Here is a 12,770-nt window from a genome sequence, read left to right as displayed (position 1 = left end):
AACAAAGGCAAGAGGAAGAGAAGATTGATTCCACAGCTATCAAGGCCCTACATGAAGTTATTAAGATTTAAAGACAGAGACAAGAGTGAAGAGCTAGGTGATCTCACTTCATTCTACCATTATCTCATTGACCACACACATAACATAAGTGTATACAATAGTACTTAGGTCCATAGGACCATTCACACTAGGTCTAAGACCACCGACTTATTTAATGTCCCACACTTGTTGCTGATACAGCTGGACACAACTAATGTCGGTCATACATACTGACAGGAGAATAATGGGAACTTGATATTCTAACACTCCCCCTCAAGCTCAAATCATCTGATGAACTCCAAGTAGCTGTCTGAAACTACTAAACTTATCTTTACCCAAAGACTTGGTAAAGATATCTACAACCTGCTCATCAGTCTTCACATGCATAAGATCTACTCTCCCTGCAAGAACCATCTCTCTGATAAAATGGTAGTGTACATCTATGTGCTTTGTCCTGGCATGGTATACTGGATTCGTTGCCAGGAGTACACTACTGAGATTGTCGCATAATAAGGTCATTGGAGCATCCACCTGAATATCCAAATCAGCCATAAGCTTAAGCATCAATGAAATCTCGCATGCTGCCAATGCAGCACCTCTGTACTCTACCTCAGTACTAGACAATGCAATTGTTGGTTGCTTCTTATTTGTCCAGCTGATCATGCCACTTCCAAAGCCAAAAGCATAACCACTCGTAGATCTGCGATCATATGAGCATCCTGCCCAATCTGCATCTGTGTATCCAACCAGTTTCAAGGACTTATCTTTCACATAGAACAGCCCATAATCTACAGTGGACTTAACATAGCTCATAATCTACCTAACAACATCCAAATGTGGCTTCCTGGGCTTCTGCATAAACTGACTTATGAGCCCAACTACATAAGACCAGACTTCCAACCAGACTACATAAACTGACTTATGAGACCAGACTTCCAACCATCAACCTGTACATAGTCACATCCTCTACTTCAACTCCAGTGCTCATATCTAGCTTGACATTCTGATCAAGAGGTGTATCCAATGGTTTGCATTCAGCCATGCCATACTTCTTCAGCATTTCCATGGCATAGTGCTTCTGCATCAGCCATAAACCATTTCCAGCTGGAACTACTTCAATGCCCAAGAAATACTTCAGTTCTCCTAGGTCCTTCATGTCAAATTCAGATTTCAGCATCTTCATTACATGCTGTATGCCCAAGTCATCATCACCAGTAATTATCAAATCATCAACATATAGGACCAGCACTACCAAGCCACTGTCAGTCTTCTTTGTAAATAGGCTGTGATCAACCCTACCAACAGTAAATCCCAACCTCTACAAGTAGTTATTGATCCTAGCATGCTTCAGTCCGTACAGTGCCTTTTTCAGCTTGCATACATAATATTGAAAATCAGGGTGAACATACCCTTCTTGCTGAACCATATAGACATCCTCTGCCAAGTCACCATTAAGAAAGGCATTCTTCACATCCATTTGCTATAATTTCCAGCCTCTAGCAGCAGCCAAAGCAATCACAGTGCGTATGGTTACTATCTTGGCAACAGGGCTGAATGTTTCCTCATAATCAAGTCCATACTATTGGGCATACCCCTTAGTAACCAGCCTAGCTTTGTACCTTTCCACACTGCCATCTGATTTGTATTTGATTTTGTAGACCCATTTGCAGCCAATGGTCTTTTTTCCTTCAGGTAGTGGCACAAGATCCCATGTCTTATTCTCAGCCAAGGCATTCATTTCTTCATCCATGGCTGCATACCAGTTCTCATCTTCCACTGCTTTAGCATATGTACCTGGTTCTTTGATCTCCATCACTTTTGTCATGTAAGCATAATGCATTGCAATGTAGCCACTATATGTCAACCTATCAACAGGGTATTTGACCCTCTGTGAGCATCTAGGATGTGGTGCACTGCTCGATTCCCCTCTCTCATGAGGCAGAATGTACCTGCTCTGCCTTGCACCAGGCGTATAGACAGTCGGAATACCAAGTTCACTGTCTAAAGTGTCAGTAGACTCATATCCAGAAGTCATTCTACCAGGTGTCATCATACTAGATGCATCCTCAGTAACTTTCTCTTTTCCTTTGCTATCCAAGACATCATATCTCCCCCTCACTAACATACTGGTGTCTGTGGACGGTGAGCTCCTCAATCTCCCTGTCCATGGGGATATTGTCTGACTACTAGGTCCTATCATAGTAGTGCTCTGCTGCAAATCAACTGTAGGTACATGAGTGGAAGGAATATCCATTGGCACTGTAGCCAGTGATACATACCAAGAACCCATCTCATCAAAAATAACATCCTTGCTCACCAAAGTCTCCTTGGTAGAGGGATCATAGCATTTGTATGCCTTCTTCTCCTGCGAATATCCAATGAAAACACACTTATGCGCTTTTGGATCTAGCTTCTTCCTTTTTTCATCTAGAATATGCACATAAGCAAGACAGCCAAAGACTTTCATGTGATTTACATCTGGCTTATAGCCATACAGCTTCTCAAAGGGTGTCATCTCATAAATACCTGCAGTGGGAGTCCGATTCAAGATATACATGGCTGTCATAATAGCCTTAGCCCAATAATAGAGGGGCATCTTCTTCTCATTCATCATGGCACGAGCAGCTTCCATCATGACCTTGTTCTTTCTTTCAGCTACCCCATTTGACTGAGGAGTGTAGCTGCACAGGTAAGCTGCCTGCGTATGCCATTTTTAGCCAGAAAGCTGTCAAACTCATTTGACACATACTCCCCACCACTATCTGATCTCAAGCAAGAGATATAGCAGTCAAATTCCTTTTCAACCTACTTTTTAAACTACTGAAAAATAGCAAACACCTCATCCTTTGTCTTCAGAATGTAAACCCAAGCATAGTGATTGTAATCGTCAATGAATGTCACATAATGCTTTGAGCCTCCCATGGATACATTATGGGCTGGCCCCCAAACATTAGAGTGCACTGACTACAATGGATGTGTACTCTGCCTTGCATGCCTGACAAATGGTAACCTTCACTGCTTACCAAACTGGCAAGCATCACATACATGACCAATATCTGAATATTGGAACTTGGGTAAACCTGTAACAAGCTATTTTTTCTGCATAATCTGCAACCTTTGCAAATTCACATGCCCCACTCTCTTGTGCCAAATTTTCAAATCTTTGATAGTGCCAGAGCTATGGGCAAACATAGCTGAATTCAGCTCTAGCAATGTAGCATCAAGAGTAAATATTCTGCCATTCCTATGACTGCGAGCTATCAACTTGCATCCATTGCCAAACTCTTCAATAAAGTAGCCATGCTTATTGAATCTAACCTGCAAGTTTTGCTCCGACAGACAGTAAGTTCTTCGTAATCGATGGAACATGCAGTACATCATGCAAATTTTTCTTTCTGCCATCATGAACCACAAGAGACACTTTGCCTTTATGTTCAATGCTATGTTGCATGTCATCACCTATATAGACATAGCCATGTTTTTCAGCCACCATATTAGTGAACCAATCACCGTGAGGAGTCATGTGGTTCGATGCCCCTAAATCAATATACCAAACTGTTACCTATATAGTCTGTCTATATAAGCTATATATAGTCTGTCTATATATAGTGCCCCAGGTCCCCTCTATATATTCCTATCATGTGTGCTCAGTTGACACACTTCTGGGGTTCCACTTTCGGTGTCTTGTGTCTCTCTTTTCTCTCTCTTCCTCCGTTCCTCGTCTCCCTCTCACATTGTTCAACATGGTATCAGAGTAGGCACAGGTCGGTAGCTGAGAGTATCTTGCCTCTGCCTCCACCATCACCAGCATAAGGCAAGAACGCCTCCCCGTAGCGACCTGATCGTTGCTGCCAGATATGGATGTAGCCGGGACAAGTATGAGCGTGATCGATATCATGATCAGGATAGGGATTCCTACCGCAGACGTAGTCTGACTGGAAGTCCTAGTCGTAGTAGGAGCTGAAGCCCTGCTTGAAGTCCAAGCCGGAGCCATAGTAGAAGCCCTAGCAGGGGTACTGATGATCGTCCCAAGCGCCGATCCTATGATAGAAAGGAATCACCATATGATGACTTCGCTCCCTGCCTCCAGCTCACTCTGAGGTAGTCGCAGCCAGTGTAGTAGGCTAAGTTCTCGCTCCAGTTGCGATGCTGCACGGCGGCCTCCTCCGGGAAGAGGAATTCAGCAGACGAGGGGAGGCAATAGAGGGTGTTGACGGACCACAGGTCAAAGGCAGTGCCACGATACTCCTAGAAAGGGTTATAGAGGCGGACGCCGTCATCGTCCCTCTGACTGCTGGAGGTGTTGCTGCCACTGATGCCGCCTCTGGCGTCTGATGAAACCATGGCAGTCTCATGGCAGAGACCCTACGGTGACATCAAAGAATGCTTCGTCATCCCCGAAAAGAAGACTAGAAAAGGTAAGGGCTACGTCTTTGTCAGTCTTCGTCATCCCGACAAGAAGACTTGTAAGCTCTGTGATAACCTAATAATAGCTATCCTCTTACCCTCCATAGCCACCAGCTTCTCTGTGTGCCTCTGTTATTAATCGCTCGTCTGTCTGCCGATGTTCATCATCCAATCGAGATACCTGACCTCGCCTACAGACATTGTAGAATCCCTCATATCTATCACATTCGGTTATCCTTCATCACGAGATGGCCTCTGATCACGGCGCATATCAGGCGCACGGCCTTGAATCTGCCCGCGGCAACGGCACCAGCATGATCTCCCAGCATCGCTCAAGGAGCCTAGCAAGAAGATTGATGGCCGCAAATGTGTCTGTCAGTTTGCATCCGCGGGGCCTTCATCCACTCAATCGCAACTTGCACAGGCAGCATCTACCAATGCGCGCAAGATTTATGTGGCGAATGTTCCTCGTGACATGCCAGCTAAGAAGCTCCTGGCTGCGTTCTCCAAGTACGAAGAAATTGAAGAAGGTTCTCTAGGGTTTGATAAGTAGACATGTAAGTCAAAAGGATATGCTTTGTTTATTTACAAGTCAACAGAGTCTGTTAAGCGTGCTCTAGAAGAGCCCACGAAGAGACACCAGATGACTTGTAAGCTTGCAGAAGGGAAAAAGCAGAAAGCTGCTGCTGTAGATAATCAAATGCAGGGCGAGCCTTGCGGGCGTTGGGATTACATCTTCAGCTATGTAAAAACCTTCCAGGGACATCTAGACAGGCTCCTTCCTGACTGTGTTCTTGTCGGCATGAGCCAACACTTCATGAAGAGCTATACTGAGTTGCTGATTCAAACGTGCCATAGACGTGGAGTGCATGCAATGGGAGGGATGGCTGCTCAAATTCCCATCAAGGATAATGCAAAAGTTGTGTCATCAGAAAGCTGATATGGACAGCTTCTATCCTAATAGGCATCTTGGAGTGGCTATATTTAGGAGTTTGCCATATCAACGTGGTTGATCTTCCAGGTGTATATGATGCTACATACAGAGCTGTAATGACTTAATTGATGTGGTGCATAAGGCGCCATCCTATGCTAGAATATCTGAAATTGGCTCTGCATTATTTTAATTATTGTCAATCATTGCTTAAGCTAAGTGTGATTGCAGATTGCTCAGAGCTGAATTCAGCTTGAGGTCATTTTGTGAAGCCTTGCAAGCTGTGCAACCTCATCCAGAGTTTGGAATGTACCATACATCCATAAGCCTGTTGACAACAAATTATTCAAAGGCAGCACAGGTTGGTTGTATCTTTTGAGAACCTCTGCTACAATCTTTAGGCTCAAGGTGTGCCAGTGGCCAATATTAAATGAAGATCATTGTAACTTCAGTTATGATTTTGCATGTCTTGGACATTGTGGATAAGTAATCCAATGCTTCTTCCAGCTGATTTTTGGCTCTTCATGCTATGTTTCATTCTTAAAAGAAATTATTCCACGCTTTTTTTATAAGAAATGTTTCGAGCTGATGGGATGATATTTCATTTCATTCTTATTCCAGCTGTTGAAATGTTCTAGCTGATGTTTCATTATTATTCCAGCTGTTGAGTTGTTCCAGCTGATGTTTCATTCCTTATTCTAGCTGTTGAGTTATTCCAGCTCATGTTTCATTGTCTATATTCCAGCTGATGACACATTATTTCGTTTATATTCTTTCCAGCTGATGAGCGTCTATATTTGAGCTGATGACAAATTGTTTTATTTATATTCTGTTCATGGGGCCCCAGATGTGTTATGTTGTCTATAGAGCGGCGTCGCGAACCATCTCTATACGCCTTGTGTTGTTCTAATGTCATTGTAATGTTTTTCTTTCAGTTTTGATGTGACAGATATACTGCTTACATCCCAAGTTCAGTTGAAGGATTTCTTGGAGATTTTATCTTTTGCAGTGATGTCGCTTATCCTTATTTTACATGTTGTATATTTAGGAGTGATAAAGCTCTTTTGATGCCTCTGAATAGGCTGTTGTAATTTAGGAGTGATGTAGCTCCTGAGTGATGTAGCTCCTTCTCCATTGATGTTGTAATTCATGAGTGATGTAGCTCCTTTGATGCCTATGAATAGGCTCTTGTAAGTTCAACTTTGTAATTTTATATTTTGAATATTAATATAACGGTAGGCCTATATAGAGCTGTGGGTTTTTCCCTTGAGCCCCCAAGGGTTTTTTTCATCCATAGTAAGGGACCTTTATTTGAGTGGGGGTGTTAGCTATATATAGTCTGTCTATATAAGCTATAAATAATCTGTCTATATATAGCGCCCCAGGTCCCCTCTATATATTCCTATCATGTGTGCTCAGTTGACACACGTATGGGGTTCCACTTTCGGTATCTTGTGTCTCTCTTTTCCTCTCTCTTCCTCCGTTCCTCGTCTCCCTTGCGCATTGTTCAACACAAACTGCATCATCAGTGGATCTTTCAGTAACTCTGTCTTTTACATACTGCATGGCAAACAATCTATCTCCTGAAGTATCAGCTACCTGACTAGACGTAGCAAAATGTCCATGTTGTTTGCCTTTCTGATTTCACTACTTCTTCCAGCAATCCTTGGCAATATGCCCATACTTCCCGCAGTAATGACATCCTTCTCCTTGTTCGGATTGTCAGATGGACGTTGTTGTTGCCAGGAGCCTCTACCTCTAGGGCTAGATCTCCCCCTGCCTCTAAAGTTTCCACCACCTCTTGCATTCGATACCTGCAAATTGTTATTGCCATAGGATGCATTTTGCTGGCCTCCTCTACCAGATCAGTTGCCATGGCCGTGCTAATTAGAATAGAAAACAACATCCTTATTTTTAGAACTGCTAGATCCTGTAGTTAAGCCAAGCTTAACCTCTTCATGGATAAGTAATGCAACCAACTCATTGAAATCAGGCATTTCAGCCTGCACAGACACAGAAGTGTCAAAAGACCTATATTCAGGCCCCAAGCCATTCAAAGCCATAGCAACCATTTCTTCATCTTCAACCTGTGAGCCAACAGATGCCAGCTGATCCGCAATGGTCTTAACTTCCGTGACATAATCCTATATAGATTTTCTCTTTCTCTCCATGTTGTTGAACTTTTGCTTCAACTGTATCTTCCTAGCACTTGTGGTTGTGCCATAGTACTTGACCAAAATGTCCCATGCATTCTTAGGAGAGCTACAGTTCATTATTTGCATTATCATGGCATCTGAGATACATAAAGAGAGCCAGTGCAAGACTCTATGACCTCTTTCTGTCCTCCAAGCTCGATGTAATCATCTCTGATCAGTCATAGGTCGATCTGGGAGCTTAAGTTTAGCTTCCGCTCCAGTCACCAACTCCCAGTAGCCTTTCCCTATCAGGAAGTTCTCCATGCGAAACTTCCATAAGGCATAATTGTTACTATCAAGCTTTTCCCCCACAATCTGGGTTATGTTGTCGGTTTTATCTGCATTTGCCATGATGTCAACACTGCCTGACTTCCTACAGCAGGCCAACTTCTATTTATTGACCAAAGGTCTTGTGGAACCTGTAGTTAATAAACTATGCACCTCTGTTTTTCAGACTACTAATAGTGATCAGATCTGCAATCTGTATGTTCATATATCCACTCATATATCATGCCCATAATGTATTGGATTTATGACAGTTCAGTCTAAGGTACACGAGAGTAAAAAACTCTGCAACAGCAGTGAATTTTCAGCTTATTAGCATGTCAAGCTGTCCATACATCAGTTCATACATCTATGAACACTCACAATACATGTGGATGTCATTGACTACATTCACTGCATATACATATGCCTTAACATCCATTGACAGACTTTAGTCTGCAAATTTCACCATGAAATTCTCTGTCATCATGCATGTCGGGTTCCAAATAGCAGTGATAACATCAGTTCACTGATTGCAAGAGTTAACGTCAGTAATTTCTGCAACTGCAGTAAATTTCAGTTTAGAATAGTGCCAAACCTGTCTAAGCATTTGTCATTCCATCCGGGTTAAATGACATTGCATATAGTTGTCTTCAGATGGCACTGTAAGTACATACATATGTCTCAACTACAGTAGACAGACTTCAGTCTGGAATTTCCAACATGAACTTTACTATCAAAACAAGGGTGTTTCCTGCTCCAAATAGTCTCTAATTACTCAAGACATGTATACCAACATTTGGAAGTCGAAACATGACCATAGAGCATCATTGCTAGTACACACATTAGTGATAGTGATCAAACAGACTGCATACAGATTGCAACCAGTCAATGACAGTTTTTATTTAGCTTCAGATCAGTCCAGATTTGAGCATTCAATGCTCTCAGTACTTCACAAGTACCTTGCATTTACAAAGACCCACCTAGCATTTACGGTGACCAAGTAAGCATCTGTATGCTTTCAAATTCGAAGTGCAGACTGTCATAAGATTAAAAAACTATTTTTAGCTAGTTAACTCTCTACAAATTTGAGAGTTTAGCTCTTCAAAGGCATTTCATTCCAGCCATGATGAATGTAAAACATTCCATGAATTTTGTGTATGCCAAATCTATCATTTGATGACAAGAACTGTCTGCCAGTGTATTCCAGATCTGGCTCAAACTTACATGCAGTCCATGTCTATATGCAGGCTGAAAATGGGGCTACTAATGCTACCCATAATACTAAGCTTATTGCATAGACTCAATAGCCTTCAACCAGCATGACCTTTGTGTGTTATCTTGAGGAGCTATGGTGCTACTTGTTTGTCCAGGTTTCAGGCACATTTTCCTGGGAGTCATGTGGTCTGCACACTGCACATCGTGTAAAAAAATCTAGAGTGTGACTTTCTTTTATATTTAGAGAGCCAATGCCATTTTAGACATTAGTGTTAGTATCTATGGTTCAAAAATATTATATTTTAGTTAATTTTTAAAATTCTAGATATTATCTCTTGTAAAAAAATCTACAAAACTATAGACAACTTCTAGATTAGGATGACATGTAAAAGAAAGCATGTAGCTTTCAACTAATTTGAGAGGATTTTATGTAAAAAGAGAGATTACCGAAATCGTGCGATGCGCGATCGCTGTTTTTAGGTAGTGAACAGCACTCTGAAAGTGGGAGATGAAGAAGGAGTGATCTGGCAAGATTCTGGCTAGGTGTCCTTGTATTTAAACCCCTTTCGGAGCCATTGGAAGGATCAGATTGGCGATCTGAGCAGAATAGAGGAAGGTATTATTTTGTACACGTTTTTGTCTATTAGAGTTATATTTTCTCATAATGCTGAAAGAAACTGACAGGCTTCATCTCTATTAGTATTCTGCTTTATTTTCTAATTCTTTTTTGGAAGTATTCTTCTACATCTTCAATCTCTTCGAACCCCTTCTCTTCCGTCTACTCCTCTCCTTAAATCTACCTTCACCCTGATGTCACTTATCTTCAAGAACTTGGCTTGAAACCTTCAACCCTTCTCTTATCTCTACCATCTCTGGAGTCTAAGCTCTTGAACCCCCATACATTCTTCTCTTGCCAAACCCCTGTGGTGACTTTCAACTTTACGTGCTGCGATAGCGTGTCCCCACAGCATCGCTAGAGAAACACCTTCAAGCTGTGAACATGTCACCCATCCTTTGTGCAAGAAGGAAAGGAGTATTCACCATGGTAGAATTGGACCTGAATCCCTAAATAACTGGCTCACTATTTGTTATGGTTCCAGTTGCTGACAAATTGCTTATCTACATTGCCCGTGAACTACCACCATGAGCAGCTCACTGATACCAGTGTTTCGCTTTCACTGCACTGCTTTTTGTCCCCTTTCCTTGTTGGAGACAAAGAGCCAATCTATACTGTGCTCAAACATGACCTACTATGGCTACCCGTTGAAACCATTTGACTGCTTTAGTTGGATTGCTCGGTTCTTGTAGATATACAAGTCTAAGGTTACATTGTCTAGCTGGGTCTCCAAGTTTTGTAGCCTTCTTATACCAGTGCATTCCTTTCTATCTTTTTTCCATTTCCCATAGGAGGAGGCTTGCATCTACATTGCGCAACACACCACCATGGCAGAGTGAAAGGTTCAAATTTGTACTACAAGCCACTCAATGGAGCTTCTGTAGTCTTTAAGTAATTGCTTGTTTGACATTAGACTCTATCAGATTGTCAAGAGACCTCCAATGCAGTCGTATGAGCAAGAAATGCTGTTGCCCAACCTTATCCACATTGCCATCCAATGTAAACAAAGAAATTCTAGCTCATATTGAATGCTTTGGGCATTGGCCTTTTCCTGACGAGTCGAGCTTTCCAGATTGGAAATGGGGCCATATCAATGTGTGGGATACAAAGTCAACAAAAGTAACTTATGTAAGTACAGATAGGCTCAGAACCACTGGATCATTGACTTTTGACGTTTGTGAAAATGACAATCTTCTTATTTGTGGAGTAGTGAAAAAATCAGATGGCTGACCAGACAGTGACAGGTACAGCTAGGGGGAGATAGACAGGCTAGGAGCCATAGGAACATTAATGAAAGGTTCAAAAATAGGATGGACATTGGAGTGGAAATATGCCATTGCTTCTCAATTGGTTCTGGGCCAACAGATTCCCTTCAAACTCTAGTTTTCAATGGCTTCTTTGATGAAATTATCTTTCAAATGGGCTGGGTTTCTCAATGCAATGATTTCTAATATTGCATTTACCTATAGAAGTGTGTACTCTAAGAAAGCAATGACAGGGATGAACAACACAAACCTCTATGCATATATTTCGATCATAGCATTGCTTTTATGTATACCACTAGCAATATTGATTGAGGGCCCTACCTTAATGTGGCATGGATTTGCTGATGCCATTGCTAAAGTTGGTATGACAAAAATTTGTGACAGACCTTTTCTGGATTGGAATGTTCTATCATCTTTACAATCAGGTGACAACAAACACTTTGGAAAGAGTTGCACCTCTCACTCATGATGTTGGCAATGTCTTAAAGCAAGAAGAAGATAAACAAATTTCCACTGTTGATAAACAAAGAATTTTCCATAATGGATCTCCGTTTGTGGATCATATTTTTCCCATAGTGGATGTAAAAACCCTACCAAGAAAAAATTTCAAGCCTTAACTTGACTAGGCTGCCAAAGAGCTAGTCTCTTGGTCCATGTTTACATGTAGGGGGGCAAAAGCCAGCAAGGGTAGAGACTCATCATTTGAGGAGGGGTGTTGAGAATAGAAATTGATGCTTGGTCATAGAGGCTAGATGTATGCTCTGAAGAGGCTAGGAGATATGACAAAGATGTATGCTTTAGAAGCTCTCGGAAGAGATGTCCTGAATCCCGTATGCATAGTGAGGAGAGTGGAGAAGCTGGAAAGCTATAAAGACATGTACTTGGTACACTTTTCAATTATGGAATATAATTGTACTTTGTCCTTTCAATTATAATCAGTGTCATACTCAAGATTGTGTTTATGAGTCCAAGCTAATCTATCTTAGAAGCTAATTCACTTGAGGAACAATTGGTCTATCTAATCTATGTCATCATGAACATTGTCTTTAGGTTTCATCCGCCATAGCCATGCTCTAGATCCATGTAATTTTCAATAGATGGTGCACGCATTGTTCTCTAGTCAGAAGTATAACACAATCATGAGCCACATTAATGCCCCCTTGCTAGAGAGCATTGCAGCACGATCACTGGATGAGGTGAACCTCAATGGCTTTGCAAGAAATACCATCGAGACCTTCGCAAAGGCTTGAGCAACACAAGGGCAGCTCGCAGGAGGAGAGTCCCTTGCCACCAAGGCTAAAATAAAAGATTCATCTTCAAAGGCCTCAACTGTAGGATTCAGTGGGGTCCTTACCTCCATCATCAGAGAAACCTTGGGGCAAGGGCAAGGAGAAGGAGAAGGAGAAGGAGAAGGAGTTGATGAAACATCGAGTAGGTCACCACCTCACCATGAACAAGAGGCACAATCCAGTGAAAGGATGATGAGTGAGGATGAAGAGGAAAGAGAACACGAAGAGCACTCTTGCCATGGAGCGGCTAAGAAGACAAAGAATAAAACTACAGAGGAAAAGAAAGAAGAGGAGAGAAGGAAAAAAGAAAAAATAGACTTACAAAAGGCTCGCAGGGATTTTAAGAATGCCGAGTAAGAAAGGAAGAGGAAGGAAGAGGAGGAATCAAAGAGAGTAGAGGAGGAATCCAAGAGAAGAGAGGAGGAAAGAAAGAGAAAGGCAGATGAGAAGGAGGAGGAGTTGAAAAGAAGGGAGGATGAAGATATAGCCCTTGCAATGCATAGATCCATTGAGCAGTAGTCCAGGTGGAACGAGGTGGAGCCCATG

General features: G+C 42.0%; 1 long non-coding RNA gene across 2 annotated transcripts; it reads left to right on the top strand.

The window, feature by feature from the left end:
* Positions 1–4,065: 4,065 nt before the first annotated feature.
* Positions 4,066–6,467, top strand: LOC148010014 (uncharacterized). 2 transcript variants are annotated; one of them, XR_015689710.1, is made up of 2 exons: positions 4,066–4,457; positions 5,609–6,124. It is a non-coding gene; the product is annotated as an uncharacterized LOC148010014 (long non-coding RNA). The 2 variants fall into 2 exon arrangements; XR_015689709.1 differs by lacking the exon at positions 5,609–6,124 and adding an exon at positions 6,313–6,467 and having other exon boundaries at positions 4,070–4,457.
* Positions 6,468–12,770: the final 6,303 nt, after the last annotated feature.

Source organism: Lygodium microphyllum, chromosome 30, assembly GCF_053477565.2.
Source record: "Lygodium microphyllum isolate KBCC chromosome 30, Lygodium_microphyllum_v1.1.10, whole genome shotgun sequence".
NCBI classification, from domain to species: Eukaryota; Viridiplantae; Streptophyta; class Polypodiopsida; order Schizaeales; family Lygodiaceae; genus Lygodium; species Lygodium microphyllum.
This window is presented reverse-complemented; position numbering and strand designations above follow the sequence as displayed.